This window comes from Ischnura elegans, chromosome 1, assembly GCF_921293095.1.
Source record: "Ischnura elegans chromosome 1, ioIscEleg1.1, whole genome shotgun sequence".
NCBI classification, from domain to species: Eukaryota; Metazoa; Arthropoda; class Insecta; order Odonata; family Coenagrionidae; genus Ischnura; species Ischnura elegans.
Window position 1 is genome coordinate 59,554,302 of NC_060246.1, and position 14,097 is coordinate 59,568,398.

Below are 14,097 nucleotides of genomic sequence, written 5' to 3' on the forward strand. Positions count from 1 at the left end.
GCTTCGCTCCTGGCGATGGATTAATTGGCATCTGTCACCGATGTCCCGTGACTCCTCTACCCTATTCTCAAGCCTTATAAATTTCTCTTAATTTAATGGTTTTGTTGTTCCCAGTGAGCGCGTTGCATAGAAGCGGTCCCGCCGGTCTTGGAGACCTTTTGTGCAGCGTTCAATCAAGGTATGGGAAAACCTTTTAGATTACAATCTTAAACTGCGATGCCATTTTAATAAAAACACAGTCCATTGCAATATTATTTCTCTGTGTAATTTGATCGTGGCATGAGTGAATACACTGTTTGGTGTTTTGAGCGGAGAAAGCGGTGTAAGTGCGTTGGTTGATCGAAATTACAATTCAGTTAGTTTTTCTGGCTCGAATAAATCCGCAAAAAATACATTGCTTGAAAAATATTCCATTGGAAACCCATATTTTGTGTTCTGAATTGGTTTTTAAATGTCTAAGCTGCATCAGTAGTAAATTAAACTCCGACTCTTTATGAAGTGTAATTTAAATGGCTGAAATGAGTTCATTAATTGATTCATGGAGCCGTAGAGGAACGTGATTAGGTCAAGTCTAGCATTCATCCGATGCCCTTCAAAAATCTGATCTTTAGTGGGAAAGAATTTTTAATTTATTACCCTCTGATACTACCGGGGTGGAAGAATTGGGAGCCCCATGCCTGTAATCCATAGATGGCGTGATCATTCAAACCGCATCCGAAGCAGCAGCCAGCCCTCACATTCTCCTCTCGTTCCTCATCACCCAGCCGGGACGGCATGCCGAACAATAGATGTCTCCCTGGATGAGCCGCCTCCGCATTGGAAGAAGGCCACCACGCTCGTATCTTTCGAGATCCTCTTCATAGAATGGAAGTTCGTCCTTTCCCGCAGGAGGCAGCAGCAGAGGGATAAACTAGATGGCCCTCCAAAAAAAAAATAATAGAAAAAATATGAAATTTAAAAAAAAGATGCAGGGGGAGGATTAAGATTTGGATGTGGAATGAGGAAGCGAGAGGACGCGTGAGGATTGGGGGAAGTGGGGAGGAAAAAAATAAATAAATGAATATGCCTGCTGCGCGAGCGAGTCAGGGTTAGTCGACAGGAAAGTTGGTAGTGTCATCCGAAGGTGATGATAGAAGGGAGGGGAATAGGGGAATGGGATGGCGATTGTATGGAAGGGGAAGGCCGGCGAGGGCAGAAATCCAAGGCAATCTCCCGTTGTCAAAACATCGGAATTAACGTCTTGGACCCAAATCCTCTCCTTAGCGAATGTGTCGCATCCTTCCTTGGTCTTTGGCGTGAGGGCTTAGGAAATGACCGGGAGTCAATCGTTTTTACTTCTGATATGCGTCCTCTGGAAACTATTTTCATTTAATTTTGTTTTGATGCTCAACCCAATGATTATTTTATTATCGTGATGAGTAATATGTGGGTATACTTATGTTTATATTATATCGTACATAATATTCAATGTTAAATATGTAAAGGACGATAAAAATGCTTAATTATTATTATTTTTTCCTATCAATGCATCTGAGCGATAGATTGAGATTCGGGGTTTCACAGGCATGGTTTCTCATAGATTTACTTTGAGGAAATTGTGATCAATTGAACCTCCAAGCAGACGTTTTTGATTGTAATTGATATTTATGAATTTGTTGATACGTGCTAATTGTAGTATTTTTGACGCATTAGGAAATTACAGCATTTAAGAATAGATTGGGGACTCTCAGTCAAGTTTTTATGCTTTGCATTGTTCAGATACGTTTGAACTTTGATTGCCTGCTCGTTCTGAGTGGGATATCGTAATATTTTCTATCATCGCTGAGTACTCTGATATTCGTCATCTATAACTGCATTCCTATTTATTGTACCGTCTCCAATTTATTTTTTACCACTATGGTATTGGCAAAATTTTATATACATATGTATTCTCTGTGCCATGGTATTCGTTGCTGATTATTTATTGCCAGTTAAAAGTACAAAAATCAGATGCTCAGGAGACATGCTAATCTTATATGAATTCCTTCTCGTTGTAAAGCAACATTAGGACGTCAAATCACATTATTTTATGTGATTTTTGCATAAAAATCACTTAGTGTAATGCCAAGCAGGCATTACACTAAGGCAGCAGCAGCAAACACTCGTAATATATTCATTTATCTTTGTTCTTTTCCCTTAAAAAAGTAGTACTCCAGTTTACTCCGAGGAGTGACTGACAGGAATTATAACAGCTTTGAGATTTTTGTTCGCAGTCTTTTGTTTTTGTCCTCGTGTATTTCTGTGTAGCTTTCTACCTTCCTTGCATTTGAAATTTATTTGCCCTTGTGGTAGGACACTGACCACTTCAACTCTTAGTTATGAAGACCCCGGGTAATTCTTGTTCATCTCCGTCCCTTAATACCCTCCTTTGGTGCAGGAGCTTTAATGTTATTTAGGAAACATCTCTTGGGTCATTTACCCGTATCTTGACTTGTTGCAATTACAGTTGCTTCACGCCTCTTTCATCGTGGGGAAAAAGAAAATGAGGAAGACCAAAAAAGGAACCTATTAAAGAGAAAATATGGCGTGGTCATGAGGGGAAGATTGGAGTATCAACGCCAACTTGTAGGAGCAAAATAGCCTCTCGAATCCTCCTTGCGGACTTGAAATAGAGGGAGTGGTTTCACGAGGAGAGCGGCAAGGGGCTCCTACCTTTGGGGATCAAGGCCCTTCTCTTTGCCAGATCGTAACATAATTCCTTCCACGATTATCCCCGCAGAGATTATGGGGTACGAGCGATAAATCTGGAAGAAAGTGCAGCGAAAGCGGGAAGGATATCTGGGCACGAGGAGTTCGTTCGGGAGTCGCGATCAAGGGGAATTTTTTGCGGGTCCGGAGGTGGAGGGGATCAGCGGGTGCGTGCGGACGGCGAGGAGGCATTGGACCTGAGGGTAAATATAAGCAAGAGAGCTGGGCACGGCTGTGTTACAACCGAAGACTGAGGCTCATAGTGTGACCACGTGACTTAGGAGTAATAACGGCATTACTATCGGTGAAACTGGAAAAAGTAAATTAATTACGAAGGGTTTTTACGTCGTCAAATTTGATTTTGCAAACTCTTCGTATGTGTTCAACATCTTTGATGATACGGGACAGTCAAACAAATGAAGATTTTAGATGTGTTTAGGTAGGACATTGAAGCCACAATAACTGTTTTCAATCGAAACCTGGAACCTGCCTTCCTCGTGAACCCTTAATTTATTGGAAATAAAATTTTCACTTAAAAAGAAGTCACTGAAGCCATTCAAAAGATCCCATTGATGTAATTTGGAGTTTTGTGTTCTCTCTTTCAACGGAAATCCTGGGAGAAATAGATATACAAAGTGAGCAAATTTCGTTGCTTTGAGCCAACAAACAAGTTCCTAACTTGTAAGCAGCGCTAGGAAGCAAGAAATGCTCCTAAGTCAAGTGACTTCATAGTTTTCAAATCTTGGCCCCGATTGCAAGAGCCAGTTCTTACACATCTATCCTTACGCATTACGCACTAACCGATCGTGCGGCCGTGGTGGCCAGTTGATTGCGTTCCAAGGCAGAGGTCGGGGATGAATTCGGCGCTTGCCGGCGCCTGGGAGAAGCGGTGCCTCAGCGGGCGGAGGGGAGCGGCGCGTACGGAGGAGGAAAATAAGCCCCTCGTGAAATGCGCAGTTTTAAACGAGAGGAATGGAGGGAATTAGACAAAAGGTTTCCGGAACACAAGCGGCCTCAACCCCTCTCCCACTCAGAGAGGAGAAGGGGGCTGTTTTGGGATTTTATTTGGAGAAAGACGTCGAGAAATGTGTTGGAGCTCGAGCATACGTTCCGTCGAACTTATTGTTCGAAGCAACGTCAAAACTTAGAAGTCTTGTTTATTATGTTGCTTATACAGTTCATTGTTTATTGTTAATGCAAATGAATTATTTTATCAGTATAAAACACGCATACCTATTCATACTTATATAATTTCCATTCGGCTGATATGGACCAAAAAAGGTAAAAATATTTAAAATTAAATATGAGAGCGAAATTAATTTTGAGCGCAATTGCATCATCTCAGTGTTTCATCTCGCCATACGTCCCTAACTTGAAGGACGCTAGGCGGAATTAGAAATGAAAAAAATGTGATAATGCGAAGATAAATTGCAATGTAAATATACACTATATTAAGTGTCGGTCAAATAAATTAAACCAGCTAATGATTTGAAATTGAAATTAGAAATTTACATTCATAAATTAAATTTTTTGCATAATTATTTGTCGAAGGGGCTTCCATCATGCTCATATATTTGGAGGACTTTTCATTACCGCTATGTGGTTAATCGTTAATGGTTCTAAAGCGAAATATTGAGCAGTGTCAGATATGAGTATTCTTACAGTTTTCTGCTATCCTTCTCCCTGACTCGTCAATTCCTCGCCGGCCGTCTTGCTCCGCTCTCCTTCTTCTCTTTGCCTCCTTGGACCTTCTCGTCCTCACCTTTTTCCCACCGACCACTGCGTCCTTGTATCTTTCCCGGCGTCGGACTCCCTTGGCTACCCGCAACCAACAACCCTCTCGAGGCTCCAGTGGGTGCGTCCCACGTCGACAATCTTCAGTGGACCCCCTCCCGGTTTTGCGGTTTCCGCGGAATTGACCGAGGTTTCGGCGACCCCCACTCGACTCGCCACGTTGCCAGCTCTTAATAAGCGCGACCTCGCACACCGTGAAGGGTTATCCTGCTCCTTTCCCTGCCTCCGCATCCTGGAGGCTGCCTTCTTTCCCTCCTCCACCCCACAACACCCACATGGGTCCCTCTTTCCCCCAAATCCTACTCCACCCCTCTCGTTTCGACCACCCCTTTACCCTTCCTTCACCCATCTCACACAGGGGCCCGCGTTTTATTTCTGGCGATAAAAAAGCGCCGGGGGGAAAAATAAGCTATCGTTTTGAAGCGGCGATATAAGAGACGAAAATATAACCCGCGGAAGGATTTAGGAGTCGGGGCGAGGATGTGCATGCGTGTGAAGGCAGCGTGTTTCTCTTCTCGCCCAGGCCCTCCTCACCTCGTACGCTTTCGCCCTATCGACACCGCCCCACCTATACTCTAAACCATTATCTTTTTTAAACGTCTTGGATACACGGTGTTCTTTGGCTCTCAGGCGAACCAATTGGTTATTTGCGTGAGTGAAGCCATCGGGCGTTTGTCTTTGGGTGTTCATCCCAAGAGAGGGGATAGTGTTTAATCTAAGATGCGATCTCTCTTTTAACCGAGCGGCAGTTTTATCCCCGAGTCTATTTTTCTTCCCTCAAGAGGCCATTGGTCAAGTTTGTGGTTATTCTTCGTCCTCCACGGAGTTCGTTGCTCTCGGAGCTTTATCTTGCGAGTGCACGCGCGAATATATTTGTATCTGAGGTGCTTTATTTGGTCGTCAGATCTCAACGGCATTGATGGCGCAGATTGGAGGAATTGGCCATTTGAAAGGATATGACAATAAGAAGGTGATCGTCGTCCTAGAGGAGAAAGGACGATCAGGATGAAAATCGAAAAATTGTTGACAAAAATTTCGTAGTATTTGGTTAAAGGGAGATTGGAGGACACAGGCGATGGAATGACAAGGTAAAGAAAATAGATCAATGAAGTGAGGTGAATGATTTGGAGGGATGAGTTAGATATTAATGATATGAAAATGGAAACCTGAGAGAAAATAAATGTCGTCGATGTGTAAGGCTCTGGAAAATTTCACATGATTGACGCGGTGGACTTTTCATTATTACGTTGAAGGAAATTTCTTATTTCCATCGTAATATTTTCGAAACCAATCACGGCTTTTGCTAGAACATCACCGCATTCAGAGTCTGATAAAGTTTTATACCAGCGGTTCCCAACCGATGGCATGCGTACCCCTTGGGGTACGCCGAAAATAATCGGTAATGGCGGACGCCATGAACTATGCATCTCTTAACCAGGAAATATGCATGCATATTACATAGGGTATTTAAAACAAATTTTCTATTTATACAATTATTTACAGCTGAAAGTGTCACCTACACGTGGTGAAATTATGTAATAAAATGTGCACGTAAGGTTTTTGGAGGTACACTATTAGTTATATTCATATAGAAGGGTACGGGAGGGAAAAAGAGAATGGGAACCGCTATTTTATGCAATGCTCCTATATATTTGAGATTGCCCGAGAGAGCTGGACCGTAGAATATAGACATTGAAGAAAAGTAACGCTGCCTGGTTCTCTCTGAGAATGCTTTTCTTGATATAATTTCCGTGTGCATCCATACGAATGTTAGTTTAGCTAACATTTCCGGATTCCAGAGTTGGACCTCCTCCTTCAGAGGTGCTGGCAGGCAGTAGACGGCGATAGCCCGCAGCACTCGGCCATACGCCGCGCCCCAAGCACCGCACCCTTTCTTTCTGTTTTGGCGAGAGGTCAGTGACTCCGCCGCTCGGCCGTCGTCCCGTTGACACACATAATAATTAAAGCCATCGAGTCGCCACGTGCTCCCAACCTCCCGAATGAAGCCTCGGCCTCGGGATCGGCCAGATCGGTTTTTGTTTTGCGCGTGGGGGGCGCTTAATGTGGCGTCAAGGGAAAACAAGTGACAGGAAGTGAGCGCTCATCACGGTTTGTCTGCACGTCAGTCTGCGTCTCCACATCCCCCTTCTTCCGACCCCTCTCCCGAAACCTTTTTGAGCTCTTTCCGCTCCCCTCTATCCCTCAAAGAAGGGTTACCCATCTGTATCCCCACCTTCCCTCACACAACGCTCGCTGCCGCACCCCGTCTCAGGGATCTCGTCGGGATGACTTAGTCAACCGGAGATTAGTTTATTAGCCGTATTCGTACTGTTGGTTTGTTGGTTGACCAGTTGCGCGAAAAGAAATTAACTCCTGGTGGCAGTTTTCATTGGTTTCATTAATCGAGTTTTTTTTTATTTCGTTCGCCAAACTTCATTCCCAGCTCATATATAAAAACGAAATATTTTTATTTTTTCAGTCTTGTATCCATTATAAAGTGCACAAACTTTTCTCATTTTCTAATCGTAAATTTGACACATTTTACCATAAAAATCATCAATTGTCGATGATGCTCGATCATGTAAATGAGACGCATATATTACTTCGCGGGTTAGTTATCGTGTTGCTTCTCTAATAGCTCGAGGCAGTTTGCAGTCATAGAATATAAATGACCATGGAGAGTAAATAAGAAAATTGATAATATTTTCCGTTGACATCGGAAGCTAAGATTGAATCTTAAATGGTCAATATTTGTTTCTGAAAGTCGCACCGTGGAACAATGGTGTCATGAAAGAAATCAAAAAGGCAAAGGAAGAAACTTTTTCCTAATTTTCTTTGCTGGACCTTTCATCTTTTATCCTCCTTCCCCGGACTCACTGTCCCCTCACCCCATTCCATGTCTTCATCCCCCTACCCTATTTCCTCCACACCCTCCCCCTAAATTCCCCTTCTCTAATCCCCTTTCGCCCCCACACCATCCTCCTGCCAATTTTCATGTTCTCCCCACCCCCTCTCTCATGCCCAAACACATCTTCCCATCACTCCCCATCCTTCCTTCCTTCCTTACAACTCTCCCTATTTCCAGTCGACGCGATGTATTTTGGTCCTTGGGGCGTTGAAGCGCTCGTTAATGGTACTGCGCCGAAGGGAAGAGCCTTAGTACAACGAAAGATTTTCCAGTGTGCCCAAAGTATTCTCTTTAACTGCTTGTCACCGGAAATGAATGCAATACGTTATGTTTCCGCGTATTACGATGGTTAACATCGGTTTTCCATTGATACATAATGGATAAAAAAGAGCCTGAATCCTCGTAGTCTGTGACTTTGTTAAAATTACCTATCCATTTTCGAAAGTCAGTATTTTGTCAACCAAAATGCCAAAAAACCTCTTTTATTATCAATATGTAATACAGAGTAGGTATATGATTGATTTACTTTGTGATAGGTTAAAAATATGCGTACTAATATGCCTTTATACATGAATAGGGTTGTATCCTTCATCAAAGCAAACGAATGGCATTGATTGCGATTCGTTACCCACCATTAGTGTATTCATAATATACAAATTATTTGGTTTTGGAAATACCGGTTTAGACGAATGGCAATGATAAATTTTTATCCTCATTTGAAAAAGGCCATATTGGCGCCCATGCGATGCCACTCCACGTGACGTCACAGGGACTTAGTTTCTATACGAGTAGATAGGAGTTTTACATCGTCTGTGATTACCAAAGCATGCATGAGACAGAGAGCTCCGGGAAACATGTCTTAATAACCACTTATTAAAACTGTGTAAGGTCGGAAAGTTTTCTTCGTTTGATAATCCTTATTTAAGCCAAGCGCTACGAGCGAGCAGGGTACTCTGCTACCTGCTAGCATCCTGCGTCGTATCAGCGCTAAAAGCCTCACCTCACTTGCGGCAGCGGGAACCAGAACGACGTCACACGGAGTTTTCCCGGCATTCATACTTAGCCGTCGCGTTTTCGCGCGCTTGAAAATTTTCACTTTTCATTTAATCGCGAAAAATAGATATCGTCATTTAAAAATCTAAATGCGTGAAATACGTACTTCAGGAGTAATAATCTTTCGATTTAGGCAATAAAAAAATAATAGGAAACCACCCTATTCATTGAGACGGGTGGAGAACACCTAAAAAATGGTCATTTAACGTGAATCTCTATTCCGAACTGGCAGAAATTAATTTAATCGTATACCTTGCGATGCACACACTTTCCTGTTCATTAAGCATCTAGGTAAGACCATCCATTTATACCATTTATATGACTTGCATTCGGATGTATATCATTATTTTTCCAAGTTCATAGTTTTAAACTTTTTTCTTTAGAAAGACCTTTTTTGGTTTCTAAATATCTCTACAATACCCAATCTACGGTAATTGTTTTGGATCCTCTGGAAATTTTCGTGTTCAACGTGGAATTAGCATTAAAATTCCAATTATTGAGTATCAAGTCGACCATCTTATCTCGTGTTACTTGAAGTATGAGAAAGCCAGAAGTTTTATAAATGAACGGCGGTTTTTCACCTTCGTAACCAGCTCTTCTGAAGTTAGTCATGAACAGAATGATTCCATAGTTTCGTCCGTTCCAACTTTGTTCCAAGGATTACCCTTTTCCTGCAATGATCAATGTGATGCACATGAAATAATGGCGAGTGTGACCTTGAAGTGGAAATTTATCTCAGAGTTGCATCGAAGCATGAAGTTGATGGAGGCATTTCTGTGAGACGTTTCTCATTTCCGATGAAATACATCCGTCCGGGCTAAGTGCGAAGATAAATGTAAAAGGAAGAAGGAACCAGGCACGCGGTACTTAGTGGTCCATGCCAAATAATGGTGGTCTTTAGCCTAGTTTCCGACAGTCCTTGTTCTATATTGCATTCGTAGGCCTTCCTTATCGCTGAGCGAGACATTCTTTGGCATTAGTGCTTAGAGCTGTCTCTCGCTGTACAGTTTTTGCCTTGAAGTATGCGAATGAGAAGTCAAAGTCACTCCGTAGATGTCAATAAAACTAAAATAGTGTTTCTACTTTGAAGTGCTGTGTATGACGAGGAGAGTAAAATATTGCCCCAGGGTAATGAATAGTAAAAGAGAATATTTGGAACCGCACCTCCCTGAAAAAGGGATAACATGCATGAGGGACATGGTGGTAAGCACTATCAAGTTATGAAATAACATTCTTGTGGCAAGCGTTAATGTGAATAAACTAAAAAGCATTGGAATGGGAAGGGCTAATCACTCTCAACCTCTCATGAGGAAATTCATCAGCAGGAATTATGGTATTAAAGGTTATCATTTTTTGCTATTTATGAGCAGAAGAATGGTATTAAATGGTATCTTTTCCTTGTTTTAGTTAAAATTTTATGGATATTATGGTATTTTATGTTCATGTAATCAAACTATTGATGCCTCATATAATTCTCATCTGGCTAGGGCAACAGAAATGCGTCTTATCTTGTTGGCATTTGGTTAGTATGTTTTATTATGGCTACCACAATTCCTCCAGCTAAAAGTTGTACTTACGTTGTCAATTTCACTCTCAAGTTTTTCGCTACGTATGAGTATCAATTCAAGGAATGAATCTTTGATGGTTGCATAAAATAATCAGCCCCGCCTCTTTTTTTTACATCCATCAGTCATACTCCTGAACAGCCGTTACCGTTTCTCTCACCAGTCACTGAATCTAAGACTTCCGTGACCGGGCAGTTTTTGTGTGTGCTCCTCCCCCGTAACCATGGACCGCGGATTCCTTATTCTCTCTTTTGATCCCAGCATGCCCTCAGCCTCTAGAAGCTGCTAAGGCGTCTTGTGCGTGCGCGTGCCTCCAATTGTCGCAGCGTGCTTCCTTCGTCAAGCTACGACCCCGCCTCCTCCTTGTCTCGGCCGGTCCCAGCCACGACTCGCGTCTCCGCCAGCTTTGTCTTCGTCTTCCTTGGCGCTTTTACTGTTCCACCCCTTGCTTTTCATATTTTCCGCTTGATTCCGCGTCAGTCACTGATTAACATCCTTCGTTGTCGTCCGCGAGATTTTTTCTATCTACTTTTTATACCCTCTCACTAAAGTTCGTGCATCCTTATTCGTATTGAGTGAAACAATGTAAGCATTGTAATTCAGAATAGGTCTTTAAACGCATTAATTATTGTTACGAAAGGCATGTGTATACCATATCCGGGTGATAACGGCAAAATGGATGTTTAAGGCGTTTTTTCCACCTATCACAGGCACTCTCATCCAGAATAGGTTTTTAAACGCATTAATTATTATCATTACGAAAGGGATATATTTTCCATAATGGGACCAATAACGACAAAATGAAATTTTAAGGTGTGTTTTGCCAGCTTACTGCATTTGATTGGAGATAATATTGGTGGACCAATGGTTTATTCACGTAACGTATTAAGAGAAAATTGCTTGTTTAAAATGATGAAATTAACGAAAAAGTTCTAAATAGTCCTTGCGCCTCATGATTAAGATTTTAATTTGATATAATGAGTAATTTGAATCAGATATTGTGGAATTTTCTGCTTAGACCAGATTTAGGAAAACGATTAGGGCGACCATCATTCGTCGAAAGCATTCTTCCTTGAATATTCAACTTACCATGTGATCTCAGCTCTACTTTTTTAAATATTGAATTACTATCAATAAATGGTGACACAGAAATATGAATAATTCTTATAATGATCCTGAGGCGCGTGAAAACGTGGGCTATATTAGCTAAAATGAAAGAAAAATCTGTGCAGATTTAATGTTTTAACAGATGAGTTGAGTGAATTGAAATATTTTAAGCTTTTCGCGCGTTGGATGTTTTGTTTTGGAGATTCACTTCTCTGTTACCCCTCATAGGTGTGGTGAAAGAGTGTCCGTGGCTGAAAAATGGAATGATAAACTATTTTTTCATACTTAGTTATTGGAATATTTTTGTTCCATTTTCACTATAAAATTCAATCCAGCCAATCCCAAATGTCTCACCTCATCGATTTATTTACTTCCTTTTTCCATCTCGATGCCTCCGTCAACTACCCTTACCTCGGTCAAGTCTTAGTTGGCTGTCTCCATTTCCTTGCTGACGGTTAACACTTCCTTTTTTGCCCTCCTCGCCACACAGGTGTATCCTGTCGTCTTTCTATCTGTCTCTCGAAGCCTCAGTATTTTCTTTTCTCCTTGGTGACCTTCAGTTTCTTGTCTGTAGTTTCTATCTTGACTCTTCTCTCAGTACCTTCCTCTACTGTGTAAAATCGCCATTTAAAAACCTGGAGCGATCTTCCTCAATAACAAAAAAAGTTTTTCACCAAATTCACTTGATTCAAATAAATTTCAATTCCTTTGGACTTGTGGTACCCTTTCTTACAGTGAACTTTAGAGAATTTTTTTTATTTAATTAATATTTATATTCTTATACTTAATATTAGTTCAATATTTTTATGCTAAAATCAATTGTTTTGTAAGGGGGACAGTGCCCCCTTTGCCTCCTCCTGGCTACGCCACCGAGCCTGGTAACCACCTTTGTACTTGTTCATAGAACCTGGACCCTGTCCGCAAAGTCGAAAATCAGTGAAGCAGGAAGAGAAATATCAAACGTCTCGAATATGTTAGCCGTGTGGGCGTTTGGGGACGTTGCAGTGGATCGGAGAGGAAGTCCCGCCTTTGACGCGACGAACCGTCCAGAGTGCGCGCTGACGCCTTTGCAGCAGCCGAATGACGCGAGCGTATGAATTGAGAATTGGAAGGGGGTAGTTGGGGGGGGGGGGGACGTGGAGTGTGGAAGGGGGGAAGACGCGGACTTTTGGCGAGTGTCTGTCGGAGTAGTACATCCGTACATGTGGAGGAGGGACTCGAAGGAGATGAGGGAACAGGGTTTGTTTATTTCGATCGAGGTCCGTGAGGGTGAGGCTCATCTTCCGGGACTAAACTGTTTCTTTTGCGAGGCGACAATGAGAAATACGCGAAATACGTGTGATGGAGTGCGTGTCATTTTCTTCCTTGCCTCGCTTCTGCCAGCCACACCGCGAGGGCAAAAGGCTGGCGAAACGGGAGAGCCACCGCGGGCAAAAATGTTTTGGTTTCATTTGATGCTGATGAATGATCGTCGGGTATTTTATATTCGTATCGCGGAAAAGAGAGGGTTCTTGCCCGGGAGATCTTTGGAAAGTTAGATTTTATCAAAGGTGGATGACCGTCTTTTTCAGTGAGGTAAAAGAAACAAGATATTTTCGACTGAGTAATGGTTCTAAGTGTAAAACTTCATTCATGGAGCATCATATGGAAGCATGATATGTTAGTAATATATCTTTCTCAGATGCGGGTTTATAAAATTAACTTCATGCTATTCCATATATATTGGTTTTTCATAGTTTCCTGAAATAAAGAATGTCATGAGGAAGAAGAAACTCATGAGGGAAAGAATTATGATTTGGAAATTAGTGCCACAATTCATTAGGTAGGGAGTTTTATCAGTTGTAAATAATTATGTGTATCATTTAAGAGGGTATCACATTCTAATGGTAATTAATTCCTACATTGGTTTGGGGTTGTTATCTTATATCTTCACCCTGGCCGTGCTTGAGCCAGCCTCTAAAACTAGAAGTAAAATCAGCCGCCCGTATCCTCTGCTATCTGTTGGGCATATTCCTCTCTGGGTCTACTTCTGTAAAATTGCCCTGAACTGAGCCCTTCATAATTGTTCCTAACAGTCCCTCATGTTTATCCCTGTGACCTATCTGGTTTATTCTATTCTCTCTCATTGTTTTCCACTATCATGGCACCTCTTCAGCTCTTTGTGGTACCTCTTCATTAGTTACCCTCTCCATCTTAGAATTCACCGATCGCAGCACATCTCCGAAGACCTGTATTCGTGTTTTCCTGTGTGGCGTGTTTTTTTTCTGAAGTGTTCCGCTATTCGAGAGTGAAACATGGACAATTGGCAGAAATAGAAGAAAGAAATGGAGGATAATGGACAAATGGAGGAGGGCATAGCTCCACGCTCCGTTTAAATCATTTTGCATATATTTTGTAAATTAATCAGTATTTTTCGCATCATCATCATGAGTCAACAATGCTAAGATTGGTTTGACGCAGCTCTCCATTCCGCCCTTTTATCTGCTATTGCTCTTCGATAGCTACACATTTCGAATGCTATTACTCTTTAATTCTCTGCTACTCTCAGCACCCTAGCCTCGCCTACATATAGTAACATGCTCCGCATGTAGCGTCTGATTAATTTTTACCTTAATTTTACCTTTGAATCCACAGCTATAAAGGTATTTTCCTTCATGTAGAAGGCAGTTTTGGAGTGTGCTAATCCACTGACAATGTTTTTAAATAGTAAACTCAATCAAAATCTCTCAGGGAAAATATTCTGAAGGCACTTTAGGCTGAAAATGTTTTTCTCAAAGTCCGTCATCCCCATGAATATTCTACCATAAATTTCTGGAGTAATATGGCTGCCATTGTCTCACATAATACCGACTTATCGGAAAGTTCTTCCTTATTAGTTGTTGACATATTAGTTAGACAATATCCCAACCCCATCCCTATAAAAAAAACCTTGGAGCATGAACT

The 14,097-nt window shown here is 41.8% G+C and overlaps 1 protein-coding gene across 10 annotated transcripts in view; it reads left to right on the plus strand.

Annotated features, from left to right (window-relative positions):
- The window catches only part of LOC124161368 (tropomodulin), a 167,034-nt gene that overhangs the window by 17,965 nt on the left and 134,972 nt on the right, over window positions 1-14,097 (plus strand). The gene's annotated exons all lie outside the window — the stretch shown is intronic.